The 21,438-nt window shown below is 41.1% G+C and overlaps 1 pseudogene; it reads left to right on the forward strand.

Moving 5' to 3' along the window:
• The first annotated feature begins 9,389 nt into the window (after nt 1-9,389).
• Nucleotides 9,390-21,340, forward strand: LOC148192403 (uncharacterized; annotated as a pseudogene).
• Nucleotides 21,341-21,438: the final 98 nt, after the last annotated feature.

The raw sequence follows: 21,438 nt of genomic DNA on the forward strand, positions 1-21,438 counted from the left end.
AGTTTAAAAATTATTTATTAATGTTATTTTACATCTTAGCATTAGCATTTAATAAACAATGAAAATAATCATAGCACTAATTTTGGTAACAATATACGTCTAGATGATTTACGTGCCCACATCTGGTGTCTCATCCTCACGTGTATATATAACTTTGTATTTAGAGTTTTTTTTTTCTTATTACATATTCATATCAATCTGCTGACGATTGCATTCAAGGAAATAATTTTTCTCCAAAATTGAATTACTATGAAGATCATATTCTCAATTTTCATGATTATGTTTGTTTCCATTGGAATTGGTACGTATTCAGTATCTAATATAGTCTAAAGAAATTAGGTAAGATGTAATCGTAACAGAAACAGACATAATATATTATTAAAAAGATTATTGTGTTTTTAAACTTAGTTTTTGGTTCTTGCAGAAAATGAAGGACCGATGATAGTGGCAGAGGGAAAGATATGTGATGTAAAGTTGTATGACTTCTGTGATCAGAGCTGTTTCAGGGATTGTCCAAAGATGTTTGGGGAAAAAACAACTAGTATTTGTAATTTTAATCCTGAAGAGTGCATATGCCGTAGACAGTGTTAAGTGATCACTACATTCTCCAACTAATCAAAGTTTGTTATAATAAAAGTCAGGCTGGATTCAAATGATTAAAATAGTTATTTTGTTTATCATCTTTTACTTCCTTTTTCGGAAAACAACTCTATATATCAAATTGTTAATGCATGTATTAGAAAGTGTTTTAAACCTAACTCGTGGGGTTGAGTTAGGCTTAAAACCCACTTTCTAATATGGTATCAGAGCTATGGTTAGAGTCTATCCTAGCGAGTTCTGAGTGGGCATTCTATTCTTCTATTTCACCCGCTATCGGGCCGTTATCGGACCACCCAATTTCTACTATCACGCACGAGATGTCTATACCTCGACGTGAAGGGGGTGTGTTGGAAGTCCCACATCGACTAGAGATAAGGCCAAATTATAATATATAAGTGAGGTGCAAACCTCACCCTACAAGCCGGTTTTGTGGGGTTGAGTTAGGCTTAAAACCCACTTTCTAATAGCATGATAATACAAATATTTAAACCTACATTACTGAAAAAATGTGCTAATTTTTTGGATTCAAATTGTACATAATCACAAATTTTATATTTAGGAATTAAAATGATTGACAGAAATATAACTATCAAAATATGTTTTTAATGATTTATAAATAATCGCTGATATTTTTGTTAAAATAAATAAACAGAATTGACAGTTAACGTTATTAATTAATATATATTGGGTAGTGGCATTCAGAAGTTATTTACATGTATGCTTTATTAACAAGTTGACAAATCAATATTCACAAATATTTGATGATTATTTTTATGTCTACTTGTAATAAAAATGACGAAATACGCCCATAACGATTCAGTCTACTTGTTTTAACATATTACTTTGTTTTAACAGATTACATAATAAGAAGAAATTATTGAGAGAGAAAGAAAAAATATATGATATCGGGCCACATATATTATAAAAAGACAATGATATTTCAACTCTTTTGACAAATCTTTAACTCCGCCCTTGTGTCGCGCTCTCATTGGTCTATGTAGAAGAAAATTGAAAAATTTAAAATGACGTGAAAATGCAAGTTAGAGAGGATTTTAGGGCTTTTTCATTTGGTGGGTTCATTTTTTGGGTTTTAAAATTGAAACCTCATGTGCACGAGAGAACCTAAGAGAGAATGTAAAGCCACCCACTATAGAGGAAAACTTGTCATTCACCAGTTTTGCACCGTTCAATGAATTGTCGTCGTTCACCGGAGCATTATCTGTCGTCGTTCATCGGAGCATTGTCTATCGTCGTTCCACCGTTTCAAACTATCAACGAACGCAGAAACCACCATTGACGTGGTTTTTGAAGCTTGTCATTATTCCTTTCGTTAATCCTTTCAACTTGTTTGGTGGGTTTCAATTGTTTTTAATTTTTTTTACCATTTAGGGGTTGTTGTGGTTTTTGCATGCAAAGTTGCACCACTCACCGGACCTCTAGTGTTCACTGGAGCCTTGTCCGTCGTTCTTTCGTTCTGCCATTCCATCGTTCTGTTGTTTCGTCGTTCTGTTGTTTCGCCGTTCTGTTGTTTCGCCGTTCTGTTGTTTCGCCGTTCTGTTGTTTCGCCGTTCCGAATGTTGAAACCACCATTGGTGCAACATCTAAAGAATGATACTTCAAGGAACTTTAATGCCAACTTATATATGTTGCTTGATTTTTTTTTAATTTATATTCATTTTATTATTATAGGAATGAAGCAAGTGTGAAGGGATATTACGTATGGTGGTTCAACATGTTAATAAAGCATACATTTAAAAAGCTTTTGAATGCCACTACCCAATGTATATTGTTATAACTAATAACGTTAACTGTCAATTCCTGTTTCTTTATTTAAAAAAAAATATCAACGATTATTCATAAGTCATTAAAAACATATTTTGATAGCTATATTTCTGTCAATTATTTTAATTGCTAAATATAAAATTTGTGATTGTCAGAAAGTACAATTTGAACCAAAAAATTAGCACATTGTTCTTAGTGATGTAGGTTTAAATATTTGTATTGTCATCCATTAACTACTTGAAATATAGAGTTGAACAAGATGAATTACACTGACGAACCATTTATCATGGCTAGTCAAGCAAGACAAATATTCTACGTAAATGATCCAGCGAATAACAAATGGTCAATGGTTTTAGAAGGAAAAAACATGCATGGACATGATGATGACGATTCTCTTGATATACTTGAGACAACATCTGTTGCATCTAGACCCACTGAAGACCTGGTTGATGACTTTGCCGATGTCATCCAGGCAATTCGTAGTGATCACAATGAAGGGATTTGGGAAAAAACAATATCTTAATAGGTTGATATTTTGTTTTTTATTGACTTTATATGTATGTTCATCATAATTGAATTATTACTAACCTTGTATAATTTTTCAGGTATGTCGGCCTCAGACTCAGGATCGGGAAAGACCAGACGTGGTCGAGGCGTCACCCGAGTGGCAGATGTGACATCCGGACGTGTGGATGATCAGAGGAGACATGTTGACATTGACCCCAGATCAGGTCATCCATCAGGGCCAAATGCTGATAGGTTTAGGAGTTATTTGGGTAAGTTAGCAAAAAGTCATGTCTCTATCCTTCATGCATGTTGGGATGACGTCCCAGAGGTTGACAGGAACCTCTTATGGCAAGATATTCAGGTATGTTTATACTTCATGCAATTTGTTATATACTTATCTTTCATGTTTTCTTATCAATAACATATTTTTTGTTTTTGACAACAACATTTTGATATTCCAAACACAATACAAATTAGAAAGAAAGTGCTATCGCATATAGCGATAAGATGGAGGGATTTCAAGACAAGGCTGACACGACTCTATGTGTTTGGATACAGGCAACATGAAAATCCCTATCAGCAATATACATTCACAGAAGAGGATTGGATGCAGTTTCGTGCATCTAGAGAGTCTGAGGAATGGAAGGTATGTTTCTTAACATCTGAAAATGTATTCATTGAGTTTTTATGATTTTACACTTATTTATATACATGGTTTCACAGGGTAAAAGGTTAGCTGCCCAAGAAAGATAAAGGCTAAACGATGCACCACACTTGTTATCACGAGGTGGTTATGCAAAACTTGAAAAGAAACTTAAAAAGTCTAGAGCGGATGCCTTGGGACTTACGTCGCCGGACCTAGCACTTGCACCTGCTAGGTACGAGCTGTGGAAGGCTGCTCGGACTAAATCTGATGGGAACATGACATCTTCCTCAGCTGCCTTGATCTCACAGAGAATTGTAAGTTCAAATTATAAGCAGTTGTTTGATTGTGTATCTATCACAACATGTCTTCTAAGTAACGATTGTTTTTTTATGTGCAGGATGAGTTGGTTGAGCAGCAGACTCAGGGCACATTTGCTGCATTATTCTGGACTGTTCTGACTATAAAAATATATGCAGGTTTGTTTCTGTAGTTGGGAATGTTGCACAAACAGACCTCATTTAAAAAAAAACAAGGCTATATGCCTCGGTTCACGTCATAACCGAAGTAGAAATACCCCTTATGGCCTCGATTATGGTCACACCCGAAATAGAAAGTCTTGCGGATGAGGGGAAAAAAAGTCTACTACCTCGGTTCCAGCTACAACAGAGGCAGTAGGGTGGGACATACTACCTCGGTTCAAGGGAACCAAGGCATAAAGTCCTACAAAAAAAAATTAATAAAACCAAAAACTTTACTGCTTCGGTTAAGGCTGAACCGAGGCCAAATCCTCTCTTTTTATGCCTCGGTTTTCAACCGAGACCAAAAGTATTAGACATTTTGCCTCGCCTGAATATGCCTCGGTTCAAGAACCGCTGCCTATAGGCAAAAATAAGCGCTATCGTTTCCCTTGACTGTACTAGTGGGTTGAGATAACCTTGGTAGAATTCAGTGCCCATATAGTTAAATTCTTGTCTGAATTGCATCCTGCAAGCATTAGGCACAAAACCCTAAAAAATATTTGTTAGCACAAAAAGATAAAAAATAAATAAATAAAAAGATAAAAAAATAAAACGATGAAAAGATGAAAAAATGAAAAGATAAAAAGATAAAATGATGAAAAGATGAAAAGATTAAAAGATAAAAAGATAAAAAGATAACAAAATAAAAATCAAGTCAAAGTTAATCAATAATCACACAAATAAAATAGTTAAACCACGAGTCCCCGGCAACGGCGCCAAAAACTTGATAAACAAAATTTTTGATCCCGGCAACGGTGCCAAAAAACTTGTTAACACTCGGCAAGTGTACCGAACCGTATTAAGTAATAATAAAATGGTAAGACCAATTATCATTTCCCAAAGGACTCACGGCCTAGACAGTTATGTGATTTATTGATTAATTTAGACTTGTGAACGAAAACATTGTTGTTGAATTACTGAAAATAAACATGAATGCAAGGTTTTGATTAATGGAATTGAAAGATGCAAAAACAGTTGATGTAGAATATGAATGATTATGTTGTTGGGGTTTCCCGACTAATCCTATCCACTCTCATGTATTCAAGAATTCATCTTTGTTCATTAATGTTAATGTCACTTTTCTAATTTACCTTAAACCCAATGTCTCTATGAAGAAAGCCTACTCCTAATCACTAGTTTACAATGTCTTGTCTCCCTAGCAATTATTCATGCATTACATTCGCACAGAAACTTGAAGGCAACCAATCCTCCTATCCTTATGTTTAGGTAATATTGCTCTTGGGAGACTTTCTTCAGTTATAGATTTACTTATATGTGTCCATACAAATAACATCAATGATCATGCAATTGAATGAGTTAAACAAAGCATGGATAGAGTATAGAAGAAAAACCCTAACAATTAATGAAAGAAAGCATATAAATTAAAGAACCAATTCAATACATGAGAGTTTTAAAGGATTACATTGAATCCCCAACAACAATGAAAGTTTAGTTCACCATAGACATGGTGAAACTAGATGAAAAACAATTAAAGAATGAAAGATAGAACCCTAGAAGTTGAAGAATAGAGCTTGAGCATCCAAAATCCTCCTCCAAGGGGTGAAGAGAGTGTGATTTCGCCTCTTTCTGTCCAAAGATACTAACCCTAATACACTACAAAAAAAACCTTATTTAGAGGGGGTTATTTTGGGGAGGTTATAAAAAACCTCCTCAAATTAACATACTTTAAGATGTTTAATTTAAACTATTTAACTAACAATATTTGTGGGGGTTTTAATTCCTTTCAAGAAAGGTTTATAACCTCTTCAAATAAAAATATATTTTTATTCATCATTTTCTAATTCTTTAACATTTTTCCCTCTAAAAATTTTAGACTAAGTTTCATTTTAGCAATTCTAAAATTTTATTCCCTCCAGATCTAAAACCCATTTCTGCCTAAAGCCATTATTTTTCTAAAAGTTAATTTTCCTCTAAAAATCTTCTGACAATTTCTCCCTTAATTTCACCTGAACCCTAGTTTCTCCCTTCATTCCATCCGCTCACTCCCTTTTCTTTCATTTCTCGTCCTAGTGTTTTCCTTTTTCTTTGAGATTCGTAGTTGGCGGACAGAGCTGCAACGGTGGTTCTGCAGACCGGCAGACAGTGGAGCTCATAACGTCACGGTCGATAGGTACATCGTTCTACAACCCTTTGTGCTTTTATTTGGTGCAGTGTTTTACTGGGATATCTTCTTCTCAGTCTCAATCATGTTTTTCATGAACGAGTAAATTGAGTTCTTGGTTAAGGAATTCGACTTCCGTTCCACATGGACCAACACATTTGGTTTTCCTTTTAGTTTTTGTACGTTCAAATCGGTTGACTTCCATCGATGGTTTTTAAATCTAACACCAAGTGTTTTGGTCATTTACTCCTAGTTAATTGCTACAAACCCTATCTCAATGACTATGGGTGTACATACCTTGAATTGCCTTACATAAAGCTCACCGGTTCTAGTTGAGGAGTGTAGACTAAATTTCTCTTGGTTATCCGTATAGTAATGAAATTCTGTATTGTGTAAGTGCATTGTTAGCAAAATCACGTTTTCTTCTAGTTAAGCGACAAAATTATGAATGGGTACACCGACACATGAACAGTTAGTTGACAAATCATAGAGCTAGAATTTGGCGAGGCGAGCTTTGTGGAGTAGATAGGTGTTGCTGATAATCCCCTCTACATTGGGGTGGAAAATACTACTAACAAGTTGATGATGTTCTCCAGTGGTGGTAGTGCTAGTGTCAGTGGGTGGACAGACAAACAAAATGGACTATGGGAACAAAATCCGTTGGATTATAGTCTAGAGGAAATTAAACAGCTAATTAGCACTAATAACAGTTTTAACAACTTTTTGTTTTATGATAAGAAGATAGAAGAAAGGTTCACGTATTACTGATGCTGACTCCGGTTAGAAATTAAGAACATCTCAGACTTGTGACTTGGACTGAGTTTGTTTGTGCCCTTGTGGGGTGGGCTTTTAGCTTTTACTATCTAGTATTGAATATAACCACTTTCTTTGTTTCAAAGCACATTGTAAAAGCTTCCTTTTTACAGTTCCTTAGCCAAGGCAACCCTGCCCTTTCAAACCATAATGATGTCCTAAAACATCTTCCAAACATCATATATAGTTCAGTAATATTTTTCGCGTATCGCATGCATTATCTCTTATTATATGTCACATGATATTTTTCTTATAAAGTCAATCATGCACCTAAAATCACAAACACCGAAGTGCTTAATGCTCAATTATTGAAGTGTTGATTATAAGATTATGATGGTAACATAAAGTTAGCCAGAGTTCAAGTTTCTTGTAAAACTGAGCATGTTACAGTCACCTACGTTCCTTTTATTTGTCACTAGTAGTATTGTTTCTATAATTCACTGAGGGTCCTAGGTACCTGATTAGGACAAGAGAGGAAAGGAGTACAGGTGGGACAAGAAGTATACAAATGAAATACGAAAAGTGGTTAATGAAGAGTGTTGTATGAATTTAATTTGACATGTAGTGTACGTTGATAGAGGATTGTGATGTGTTGGACACGACAATGATCAGGCCAAAACCATATGATGAGAAGAAAATCACTTGGCTGGTGTTATTATAAACATGTGAAACTTGCTTCTGTATAATGATGATGATGATGGTGATATAGAAGGGAACACTTCATCGATGGGGGAACACTTTTGCTGGTGGTCTTTGGTACGTTTTGGGTTACATGGAGGCGAAGAAGAGGCTGAAGAAGGGTGATAGGATCCTGATGATTAGCCTTGGAGCTGGGTTCAAGTGCAACAACTGTGTTTGGGAGGTGATGAAGGACTTGTCTGATACCAATGTGTGGAAGGATTGCATAGAAAGTTACCCTCCAGAGAACCTTAGTAACCCTTTCAAGGATATGTTTGATTGGATCAATGAAGATTATCTTAGCTTTGTGAGGTTGGATTTAAGCAGGATTGTCATTTAGGTGGGGTACTGCGATATGGTATAGTTCAGTAAAACTCTTTATATCAAACTATACAGGTTAATTATTTAGTTACAAGTTATGGAATATTGGATGATGTTAATTTGCAGCTTTTAATGGATTGATTCTCGTTATAGGAGGAACAGAGTGTAGAGTTCATTTGTTGAGAGACTGCTCTTGAGATAATTGGGTGACAACAGAACATTTGTTCACATTGGGATGAACACAAAACAGATATGTGGGGCTCTTCTGATGCAATAGCAATTGCATGTCCTCCACCACCTTCGGAAGACCAGCGGTACCTGATGGCTGCTTAGATTTGAGTTTCTAGAGACAATTATGGTTTTCATGAAGAAGCATATACATATCTTATGCACTTGGAACAGTTCCTCCTCCCGTTTAACCGAAGCTTTACAAGAATTTCATTGAAGCTTTAGAAGAATTTGCCTTGCTTTTGTTTGTGTGTATACATCAAAGAATGACTTTTCAAATAAGGCTTCTTATTATAATATGTAGTCTATGTTTTGAAACAAAGCTTCCTGTTGTAATATCTAGTTTTTGTTATGAAACAAACTTCCTGTAATAATAATGTAAAATTTAATAGGTCTACGAAAAAGTTTTTGATTTAATTACTTCTTTTTTTTCATTCTTGTTTGTACAATAGATGCTACAAAGTTGATAACACAAGTATATCAAATTTCATAACTAAAAAAACATTAACTTATTAAAGAAATACAACTGGGAGAACAGAGATATTAAAGATTAATTAAAGTATGCATGCATTATTCAAACTGATATAAGAATGGGTGTGGGATATAATGATACTTTCATTTGGTAATGTTTACAATACGCATTTTTGTATCTTTTGTTATATGATTATGTATTTTTTATATTTCGGAATGAAATTGTCATAACAAAACACTACTTAATTGATGTTGCAGGTTTCTCTTTTAAGTATTGCAATCTCACAGTTATCAAGGTTAGTAGAAATAAGTGTTTAATTTTTTTTAATTCATTATTTGTTTTTATTTTCCATGAATATTGTATTCTTTCTTATGTGTTAGTGTATTTAAGTTTGTTTAGGAATATTTTTGAATGGATAAGTCTTGGATAACTAAGCCTCGAAATATAGTTGAATACTCAATTGGTTTAGAAAAATTTTTAGATTTTGCTTTTGAGAATGGAGCTTCTGGAGACACAATTCGATGTCCATGCCCCAAATGTGGGTTTGTGAAATGGCAAACTAGAGGCATAGTTGAAGAGCACTTGATTTTAAAACAATTTCCCACAAATTATGTTATTTGAAATCTTCATGGTGAAAGGCAAAGACAAGATATTTCTAGAAATGAAGATGAATCACAAGAGGCATTTCATTTTGAAAATGCAATGGAAACAATGATAAATGAAGCATTTGGACATTATAGGCAAGAAGGTACTAATACAGGCAGATCACAACCATTGGGTGAAGATGATGTTAGTAATGAAAGGCCAAGGGAGAATCATAATGAATTTAATGAGTTTCTCAATGACGGAAATCAAATATTGTGTGATGGGAGCAAGTACACAAAATTAGAATTTGTAATCAAATTATATCATATCAAGGTTTTGTGTGGATTAAGTGACAAGGCAATGACTATTGTTTCAGTAGGGATGTGGAGACCGAGATACAAACCTAACAAAACTGGACTGCTTCTTCTTATGATGTCTGTCACGATGCTTCCTCCCTCTCTCTACGCTCTGTTCTTTGGGAAAAGGTGGGCTGGGTACCTGCAAAGGCACTCCGATGCTCAAGTCAAGATAGGGATATCTGATTAATCTTCAGAATAAGAATCTATTAATTTCTCTTAGGGGAAAAACATACCTTTTTTCTCCTGTGCTTTGTATATTTAAAACAGTAAAATAAACCGTTTACCTGAAAGTTCGGTCCGTTACCGAAGTTGACTGCTTGGGAGTTGTAACTGTTAGATCGTGTTTCATACTGGGTTAGTTATTCCCGTGATTTGTGGTATCTGACTAATATTCAAAATTATCTGTTAGCATATGCTAAACCGCTTTGTCGTCGTGCAAGCGCTGTGTGTCGAGACATCGCTGGCTGTCGAGCACCAGGTGATCGACATGGTCTATTACCAGGTGCTCGACATCAGTATGCCAATGCCATTGATTGTCGATCACCAGGTGCTCGACATCAACCTGTAAGTGCTCGACATCAACATACGAAGGACATTGACTGTCGACTACCAGGTGTTCGACATCAACCTGTAAACACTTGTGATGTTAAAGGTCGACTGCTGGTGAACTCGGGTATCCTATGGTACATGCCCCCCGAGTCCTAGGAAACGAGCGCAAATTTGCGCCTGTGAGTTTACTAAAGGACGCTGAGTGGTTGTGATGAGGGGAATGATACGCACCGTTTTGGGGTTGAGATTTTAGGGTTTTCCTGCTTGTTTGGGGAAACGAAGAGGTGCGAATCGGCAGCCGTTGGATTAAAAAGGATCCAACAGCGCATGACGATTAAACTGGAATTACGATTTTTAAGGTTTCCCGCTTGTTTGGGGAAACGAAGAGGTGCGAATCGGCAGCCGTTGGATTAAAAGGATCTAACGGCGCCTGGCGATTAAACTCCCTGCCTTCTTCAACACGATTCAGAAAAGGGTTTTTCAGAAAAGGGTTTTTCATTTTTGCGGAAGAATAGAAGTTGACAGTGTGTGCTGTGAGCGAGATCATCTCTTCTCCATCGTCATCGCTTTCGCTGCTACCAGAGTTTACCAGGTAACCCTTAAATCCTCTTCGTCTTAGTTGATTGACTGCTGGTGATGGAAGAAAAGGGGCATAACATCGGTGACCCCATGTCGGGGCCATCAACGACGGCGAGAGGCCCTGAAAACACCATTGTAGCTAGTGGTGCGGCGGCGGAATGCCCTGAAATCACCACTATACCTTGTGGTGAGGATGCCTTTGTATATGGAAGTGTGTGCGGTGAGGGTCCAGAGGGACGTATAATGTCTCCGATTAGGGGAGATGAGTATGCCTGGGGGGCTCGTGAGGTGAAGGAAATCAAAAGTCAGTTTAGGAGTAGGGCTGTGATAACGAACTGGATTGAGAATAGTTGTGTGTTAAGAACCCTAGGGTATCAAACCTGTATAAAGTTGATAGCTTGTCGGGACGATGAGAGGGTGTGTTATGGTAAAGAGAATGCTTCCGATGAGTTCTTTTACTACTATGCTTCGTTGTTCTACGATTTGTATCTGAGATTGCCGTTTACCACCTTTCAAATGGATGTTTTGCGCACCCTAAACGTCGCACCTAGTCAGTTGCATCCCAATAGTTGGGGGTATGTACAGGCGTTTGCCGTGTTGTGTCGGGCGTTAGGAATTAGGCCCACTGTAGGTGTGTTTCTGTATTTCTTTAGATGTCGACCGGTTGCTACGAAGGGATGGGTGTCACTGATTTCGGAGCCAGGTAATGCGCTACTAGAGCTTTACCTACAGTCGTATAGGGGTTTTAAAGAAAAATTCTTTAAAGTGTCGATCACCGATGCCGGGCGGAGGTACTTTTTCGGTGAGGAGGGGAACCCCAAATTCCCATTGTATTGGACGCAGGATCCGCTGAGGTTCACCTCGTGGTCGGAAGATAAGATGACGATTGAAGAGTTAGAGGCTCTGAGTGTGTTGACCTCGTTGCCCCGCCCCTTTTCTTCCCGTCAGCTTATAAACTGCCTTGAGTTCGACGATGCGGATGCGAGGGTGTTTGGTATGTGTCTTTGCTTGTTATTTTTTTGAATTGCTTTGTTGTTGCTGACTGTTGTGGGTGGTTTTGTGTTGCAGAGATAATGGGGAGAAAAGGCAGTGGTGTAAATTGGTTTCAGTCCATTGGCAATGAGAGGGCTGAAGTTAACCGCCCTGGGCCATCTGCTGGACGTGCCGTGGGTCAACAACGCACACCCGGGCAATCAGGCGGTCCGGTTCCAGTCGTGCTGTCGGTGTCGCCTGAGTAGCCGGCGGTTGTTGAAGAGCAACTGAAGCGGAAGAGAAAGGTGAAGGCTGTTCGGACCAGCGATGAGGCAACAAAGAAGAGAAAAGAGGGGTTTGGGGAGACAGAGCGTCCCCTCCCACTCGGCGTATGGGATCCTGCCTTTACAATGGGTCACAAGGTTGAGCTGAACATGGACAGCTCGGAAAAGAAGGTTGTGGAGAACATGAGTGAGCAAGAAATAGCCGACACCATGTTGGAGATGGCGACACGAGCGCAAATGTTGGCTTGGCACTTGGCCTATGCTTCTGACAGAGGTAAGCTCCGGGTCGAATTAGAGAAGGCGCGAACTCAGCTGAAAGAACTCACCGAGGTGCATGCGGTATGTGATGCAAAGCAAAAGCGGTCAGAGCAACTCTTGAGGGAGGCTGAAGTGCTGTTGAATGATTCTCGAGATGCTGGCCTGGCCTTGAGGAAGGAGCGTGATCAAATGTCGAGCGATCTGGAGCAGGCTAAGAAGGTAGTGGCGACAGTGTCCAAAGAGAGGGACGACTAGCGAGCGGAGGCCCTGGATAGTAAAGAGCTAGTGGAAGAGCTGAAGGATGCTATAATGATTGAACATACCAGGGGCTTTCAGAAGGCTATAAGGCAGGTCGGCCATTTGCTCGAGGTGTCGACTGAAGGGGTGGCGTTCGACATTCAAAAGGATGTGCATGAAGGCCAAATGAAGCCTCTGAATGAGATTCCTGAGGACGCCTACCTAGAAGCGGAGGAAGATGAAGAGGCGGCTGCCAACGATAAGGAGGGTGAAGTCGTCGTGGAGGCGGTTGGAGATGCTGCTGATGGCGCTCCTAACATTGTAATAGATTAGGATTTATCATTGGAATGTACATATAAACATAAACTTATGCTTGACTGTGAAACTTTGAAATTTAGAACTCTTTGAATATATGATGTTGAAGCAGGATTTGTTGAACTTTGTGAATGTTGAGCGTTTAACTTTGCTGATTTTGCGATTTATTTGTCGTAACGACCGCTAAGTATCATTGTCGAGTGTGTTGATAACGCGGTGTATGACCGTCGAGAGTGAGGGTCGGGTAGGGGAATATTGGGTGTTCCAGGGAGAACATCTACCAGAGGGAGTGTATCCCAAGCGGATTGGGTGTTCAAGGGTGAACATCTACTAGTGGGAGTGTATCCCAATTCGTTTGTGTGCGAAAGTGCCCGAGACGACGACCCTGGGACTCGACATGGTAGAAGTTATAAATGATACTAAGTAATAATCATAAGGAAATGTACTCTAACTAAAGTAGTAATCATAATGGAAACGGGGCTGAATAATGTTTCAAAAATAATCGACAGAAAATGAACGCTAACTAAAGTAGTATTTAAGGTGAGTGGCATTCCATGTGTTGGGAACCAGTTGTCCATCAAGGAGCTGTAGGCGATAGGCGCCGTTCGACATGTCTTCTATAATTCAAAATGGTCCTACCCAGTTGGCTGCAAGCTTGCCGTGCGCTCGGTTCTTCCTGGCCTCTCCCCGCTTTCGCCATACGAGATCTCCACTTTTAAAGGCTCTTGGCTTGACCTTGGTGTTGTATCGGCGAGACAGCATTCGCTTCTGTGCCTCAGCACGGATGGTGGCGACCTCTCGACGCTCAGGAAGGACGTCGAGATTCATCCGCAACTGTTCTTCATTAAGTGACATATCAGTGATATTCCGCCTTAAGGAAGGCTCGCCAACTTCGACTGGGAGCATGGCATCAGTGCCGTAAGTCAGGTTAAATGGTGTGTCCCTTGTAGATCCGTGAGGAGTGCACCTGTATGCCCACAAAACCTCTGGTAGTTCTTCCACCCATAAACCTTTGGCTTCACCGAGTCTCTTCTTTAACTCTGTCAGTATGGCTTTGTTCGCGGCCTCTGCTTGGCCGTTTGTTTGACGATGCTCGACTGAAGAGGTGACATGTTTGATGCCCAAGTTGCTAAGGAAATCTTCTAGCTTGCGCTCGATGAATTGGCGGCCGTTGTCGGTAATAATCTTTTGAGGGAGGCCGAACCGACAAATGATGCGCCAGATGAATTTCTACACTCGTTGGGCACTAATGACGGACAACGGCTCGGCTTCTATCCACTTTGTGAAATAGTCGACCGCCACGAGAAGGAACTTGTTTTGCGCTTTGGCGATCGGTAATGGTCCAACTATGTCGAGGCCCCACTGAGCGAATGGCCAGGGAGACATAATACTGTGCAAATCTTCGGGAGGTGCATGGATGTCGTGACCGTGGGCCTGACAGGAGATACATTTCTTGACAAATGTCTCACAATCTTGGTCGAGCGTGGGCCAGTAATATCCTGCGCGAAGAATGCGTGCCCTCAGTGTCCGCTTACCAGAATGAAGTCCGCATATCCCGGTATGCAATTCGCGCAGGACGTAGTCTGCCTCTTCCTCTGATATGCATTTCAACAGAGGAGTGCTATGGCCGCGACAGTATAGGTCGTCGCCTATGTATACAAAACGTGCGATGCGTTTGGAATCGGTCACAGTAATACTCTCTCCTGTGTCTTGTTTTTCCATAAGATCCTTGATCTTCTGGCGCCAGTCTGTTATGGGTGTCGATATATTGGTGACGAAGGCTTCCACCACAGGACGGTCGAGCGTCATCTTAATGATTGAGGATAGCTGTGCTCGCTCCTTAGAATGGGTTAACTTAGACAAGAGATCTGCTCTTGCGTTTTGCTCCCTGGGTACATGGATGATGCTAATCTCGACAAAATGTTGAAGCAAGGTCTGAGCCTTGTGAAAATAGCGTAACAGTTGATTATCCTTGACTTGATAGGTTCCGTTCACGTGGCCGACCACCAATTTGGAGTCCATCCGACACTCTAAGCGATCGACCGTGAACTCTCTGGCCAGGGATAGGCCAGCAATCAAGGCTTCGTACTCGGCCTGGTTGTTACTAGCTGGAAATTTGAATGTGATGGCTTGCTCTATGACGAAACCACCCGGTCCTTCCAGGACGACACCGGCTCCTCCCCCCCTTTTGTCGGAGGAACCATCCACACTGAGGAGCCACTTTGTGGTTGAGTCTTCTGGTGCAGGTATCAACTCAGCGACAAAGTCTGCCAAATGTTGACCTTTGATGGACCCACGTGGTTCGTAACGGAGTCCGAACTCTGACAGTTCCACAGACCAGCAAACCATCCGTCCCGCCAAGTCTGGTTTGCGGAGGATCTTGGCTATGGGATGATCTGTGCGGACTACTACTTGATGGCTCTGGAAATATGGTCGAAGTCGACGTGAAGCTGTGAGCAGGGCCAGGGCAATTTTCTCAATTCGAGAATATCGTTCTTCGGCCCCCTGCAATGTACGACTGATGAAGTATATCAGCTTGAGAGAGGGTGCCTCTTGTATCAAGGCGGCACTAACAGCGTGGGGGGATGCTGCGATATACAGCTGCAAATCGGACCCATCGTCCGGTCGAGCCATAATTGGAGGACTGGTGAGAATGTGTTTGACAGTGTTGAATGTTGTTTCACAATCATCGTCCCAGTGTCGAGTGGTGCCCTTTTTCAAATTCTTCAAGATGGACTTGATGTGCTCAGCTAGCTTCGGAATGAATCGGGACAAGGCTGTGAGCTGACCCACTAGATGTTGCACCTCCCTTAGAGTTGTTGGGGCAGTCATGTCGAGTACAGCTTTGCATTTGTCTGGATTAGCTTCGATGCCTCGACGTGTAAGCATGAAGCCTAAGAACTTACCCGCCGGGACGCCGAAAGTACACTTGGAAGGATTAAGGCTCATGCTGTACCGTCGGAGTTGGCCAAAAACTTCCTTTAAATCCTGCAGGTGTTGTTCCACAGAATTGCTGCGAATAACCATGTCGTCGACATACACGTCCATGCATCGTCCTATTTGATGATGGAAGACTTTATCCATGAGGCGTTGACAAGTGGCCCCGACATTCTTCAATCCGAACGGCATTACTTCATAACAGTAATTAGCGCGTTCGGTAATGAAGGCTGTTTTACTTTGATCGGGCTCGTACATTGGGATTTGGTTGTATCCCGAGTAGGCGTCGAGAAAGCTGAGTATAACATGACCCGAAGCTCCATCTACCAAACGATCGATGCTAGGTAAGGGATACGAATCTTTGGGACATGCCTTGTTGAGATCGGTGAAGTCGACACACATTCTCCACTGGCCGTTCGACTTCTTGACCATGACTACGTTGGACAGCCACGTAGTGTAAGTTAGCTCCCTGATGAACTGGGCGTTCATCAACTTCTCGACCTCGACTCGAATGGCCTAGCGTTTCTCTTCTCCAAACCGTCGCTTCTTCTGAGCGACAAGTCGTGCCTCCCGGAAGATGGACAATTTGTGGGCCATGACCCTGGGATGGATTCCTGGCATGTCGGCGGCCGTCCACGCGAACAAGTCTGCATTGTTTCGCAGTATATGTCCCAGATCACGTTCTTCGCTTAAAGTGAGATCTCCGCCAATGCTGGTGGTTTTTGACGCTTCTGCCGTCAATGAAAGGACCTTGATTTCGCCTTGCGGATGAAGACGTTTGTCTACATTGGTTCTGGGGTCCAAGTCGACCGTCGCTGCCTTTGCTCCTTTCGCCCTTCTGGTTGGTACGAAAGGAGTGACCTTTAGCCCAGCTACATAACACTGTCGGGCTGTTCGCTGATCTGCCCTCACGGTACAAATAGTACCACGTTCTGTCGGAAACTTCATGGCGAGGTGGGGGGTAGACACAATTGCCCCAAACGCATTCAAACAAGGTCGTCCTAGCAAGGCGTTGTACGATGTATTTGCCTCGACCAACAGGAATCGAATTCTTAGTTCAGGTGCCTCCCGACTTGTGCCGAGCCGAGTTCGTAGGTCAAGGTATCTTCTGGTGTCTACTCTTTCTCCTGAGAATCCTACAATTTGTTCGTTAAACGGGGCGATGAGGTCTTCAGATAGGTCCATCTTCTGGAAGGTGGACCAATATAAAATGTTGACCGAACTCCCCTGATCGACGAGGATCTTGCTGACATCATAGCGAGCTATGTTACCAGTGATGACCATGGGATCATCGTGATCAGGGTCGGGTGCATGGAAGTCTGCGTTCGTGAATGTGATGTCAGGGATCGATCGAGGTTGTCGATCGACCATATGAACCGATTTCAACTGTCTCAAATGTCGCTTCCTGGCTGAAGATGACCCTCCCCCTCCGGCGAAACCGCCAGATATGGTGTCGATTCGGCCCCGGACTGAACGCTCCCTCTCTGTCCGTCGAGGCGGGCTGCGCGATCGCTTGCGGTGTCGATCATCTCTCGGGGGTTATCGTTGGGGACTTCGCCTAGAAGGATCCTTTCGGCGAGGGGTGGCGGCTCTAGTGGAGATTCTGTCCTTGATGTAGTTCTGGAGGTAGCCTGCACGGATGAGTCGTTCTAGTTCGTCCTTCACCATGTTGCATTCTTCCGTGTCGTGCCCATGGTTCATATGGAACCGGCAGGCTTTGCTATTGTCAGCGTTCTTTGGAGTAGCCTTCCGCCGCACGGTCAAAAGTTCGGCGTGCAAGGCCTCTTCAAGCACCCTCGCCCTTGGTGCATTAAGGGTCGTGTAACGATCGTACTTAGACATCCACCCTGACTCCTTCCGGGGTGTTCGGTCTGGCTTGTAGTCGTTGGTGGATCGCTTTGCGGGTTTCTTTGCCTCGTGATTGGGGACATCCTGATGTTGTTTCTTCCTAGAATTACGGTGGTCCTCTATGCGGATGAACTTTGCAATAGTGGATTGCAATTCTTCCATAGATGCTGGAGGGTCCGCATATAATTGTTCTGCAAAATGCCCCGGCCTCAAGCAAGACGGTAGATTGCTGATGATGAAAGTAGGAGTGATATCCTTCACGCGTCGGGCCGTCTCGGTGTACCGTTGCATGAAGGCTTTCAGGGTCTCATCTTTTTCCTGTTTGGTATTGACGAGCTCCGCAGCAGTCATCGCCGGTTTCTTATTGGCCGCATACTGCTTTCGGAATAAGGATTCGATTGTTGCAAAACAATCTACGGAATTCCGTGGAAGAGTATGGAACCATTCCAGGGCTTCGTCCTTAAGAGATAAAGAAAAAGCTCTGCAAATCACCGGGTCATTGTCAATATAGAATGCCATGGCATCTATAAAATTACGTAAATGGTTGTCAGGATCGTCGGAACCACTGTAACGCTCGAGGGCTGGAGGAGGTTTATCTGGCATATTTGCTTGCATAATGGCCTCTGTGAACGGAAGCATGTTGGTGAGGCGCATGGAAGTAGGTCCCTTCCTCCCCCCGCCAATGGGATCAGAGGCTCCTCCATGATGGCTTACTTCGTTATCATCTTGTCTGTTCGACGCAGACAACTCCGGTGGTGGGCGCTGTGCCCTCAATGCCGCCATCTCCTCCGCCTGTTTGTGCTGGATCTCTTGCTGCTCTCTGATAGTTTGTGCCTGGGCCTCAATTTGAGCCTGCAGCTGCTTGATCAATTCGCGAGTGTTGAAGTCTTCCATTGCTCCGGTGGTCGTTGTTGGGATAGCAAATCTCGGGCCCCACGGTGGGCGCCAAAATGTTTCAGTAGGGATGTGGAAACCGAGATACAAACCTAACAAAACTGGACTGCTTCTTCTTATGATGTCTGTCACGATGCTTCCTCCCTCTCTCTACGCTCTGTTCTTTGGGAAAAGGTGGGCTGGGTACCTGCAAAGGCACTCCGACGCTCAAGTCAAGATAGGGATATCTGATTAATCTTCAGAATAAGAATCTATTAATTTCTCTTAGGGGAAAAACGTACCTTTTTTCTCCTGTGCTTTGTATATTTAAAACAGTAAAATAAACCGTTTACCTGAAAGTTCGGTCCGTTACCGAAGTTGACTGCTTGGGAGTTGTAACTGTTAGATCGTGTTTCATACTGGGTTAGTTATTCCCGTGATTTGTGGTATCTGACTAATATTCAAAATTATCTGTTAGCATATGCTAAACCGCTTTGTCGTCGTGCAAGCGCTGTGTGTCGAGACATCGCTGGCTGTCGAGCACCAGGTGATTGACATGGTCTATTACCAGGTGCTCGACATCAGTATGCCAATGCCACTGATTGTCGATCACCAGGTGCTCGACATCAACCTGTAAGTGCTCGACATCAACATACGAAAGACATTGACAGTCGACTACCAGGTGTTCGACATCAACCTGTAAACACTTGTGATGTTAAAGGTCGACTGCTGGTGAACTCGGGTATCCTATGGTACAACTATGATCCTAGATTTGCTAAGAGATGCATTTAGTGAAGCAAAGTTGCCTCTTTCTTTTTATGAGGCTAAGAAAATCATCAACAAACTTGGTCTTAACTATACCAAAATAGATGCATGTCCGAATCATTATATGTTATATTTAAGAGATGATGAAAAAGATTTGCAAACATGCAAACATTGTGGTACATCTAGATGGAACCCAAAGAACAAAAAAAAGCAACCTGCAAAAGTTTTACGTTACTTTCCTTTGAAACCAAGATTGCAAAGATTGTTTATGTGCTCTAAGACTGCAGAGCATATGAGATGGCATTCTTCAGAGAACAAGGATGGAGTTATAAGGCATCCAAGGGATGGTGAGGCATGGAAGACATTTAGTGTAATGCATCCTGAATTTGCTTTAGATCCTCGAAATGTTCGCTTAGGCCTTGCCAGTGATGGTTTTAATCCTTTTGGCACTATGAGTTCTATTTATAGTATTTGGCCAGTGTTTTTAATTCCATACAATCTTCCACCTTGGCTTTGTATGAAGCACACTTCATTGATCCTGTCCATGATCATTCTAGGTAAGCAGATGCCTGGAAATAGTATTGATGTGTACTTACAACCCCTTGTGGATGAGTTACGTGAGCTATGGAATGATGGGGTGGAGACCTTTGATTCTTCATTGAATGAAACTTTTAGAATGCGAGCAACTCTTATGTGGACAATTAGTGACTTCCCTGGCCTTGGTATTTTATCTGGTTGGAACACACACACATGTTTAGCTTGCCCTACTTGTAACTTTGATGCAGAACCTTGTCGTCTTCCTCATAGTAGGAAGTGGTGTTTTATGGGACATCGTCGCTTTTTAAGTAGAAACCATAGATTTAGATTGAATCGTGTTCGTTTTGATGGAAGCACTGAAGAACAGAATCCACCACTAAAATTATTTGGATCTGACATTTTTAGGCAAGTGGAAAATATTAATGTTACATTTGGGAGAGGAATTCATTTGGATGGTAGAGGAAAAAGATGTAGACAAGAAGTTAAACAGTGGAATAAAAGAAGCATTTTCTTTGAACTTCCATATTGGGAGTCTAATTTGTTATGTCACAATTTAGACTTCATGCACATTGAAAAGAATGTATTTGACAATTTAATCTATACTTTGTTGAATGAAAAGCCTAAATCCAAAGACAATCTTAATGCAAGGAAAGATTTGAAGGAAATAGGCATAAGACAGGATCTTTGGCCAGATGATAATGGAAAATACCACCTTGCTTTGTTTTCACTAACTCAGGATACGAAAAAGTTGTTTCTCAAAACTTTGAAAAATGTTTTAGTACCTGATGGTTACTCAAGTAACATTTCTAGATGTGTTGATGATGTTCAACATAAAATATCAGGACTAAAAAGTCACGATTGCCATATTATTATGGAGCAATTACTTCGATTGGCAATACGTAATTTGTTACCAAACCATGTCACTGCAACCTTGGTGGAGTTTTGCTCATTCTTTAAGGCCCTTTGTAGTAAAAGCTTAAATGTTGAAGACCTTAAAATGCTTCAAAATCGTATTGTGGTTACACTTTGCCACTTAGAGATGTTATTCCCACCATCATTCTTCACAGTTATGGTTCATTTAACTATCCATTTGGTAGAGGAAGCAAAGCTTGGAGGTCCAGTTCATTATCGATATATGTATCCTATAGAGAGGTAATTGCTAACTACTTTTAGTTCAAGGTATGATATTATATGTATCCAATTTATTTAATGTAATTATTTATCATTATTATAGGGAATTAGGTCATTTAAAGACCTTTGTACGAAACAAGGCACAACCAGAAGGTTCTATAGCTGAGGGATACTTAGCTGAAGAGTCTCTTACATTTTGTTCTAGATACATTAAAGATATAGAGACAAGGTTCAATAGACAACGACGTGTTTGTGATAACCCAGATGATAATGAGTGTTTTGTTTCATCTATATTCCCACTAGGTGGGAAGGTGGGAAGGTGGTAGGAGGTTCCTCAATGTTTACTTTAACTCATATGCAAAAGCTACAAGCCCATCGATACGTGCTTTTAAATTGTGCGATAGTCACACCGTTTGTTGAGTAAGTACACTACATTAAGTGTGTGATTTGTAGTTAAACAAATTGAACTACATTATTCTTCTATTTTTTTTGTGCATATAATGTAATTAATTTTTGTAGTGA

This window comes from Vigna umbellata, chromosome 9 (genome assembly GCF_029865625.1).
Source record: "Vigna umbellata cultivar VRB3 chromosome 9, Vumbellata_1.0, whole genome shotgun sequence".
Taxonomy (NCBI): Eukaryota; Viridiplantae; Streptophyta; class Magnoliopsida; order Fabales; family Fabaceae; genus Vigna; species Vigna umbellata.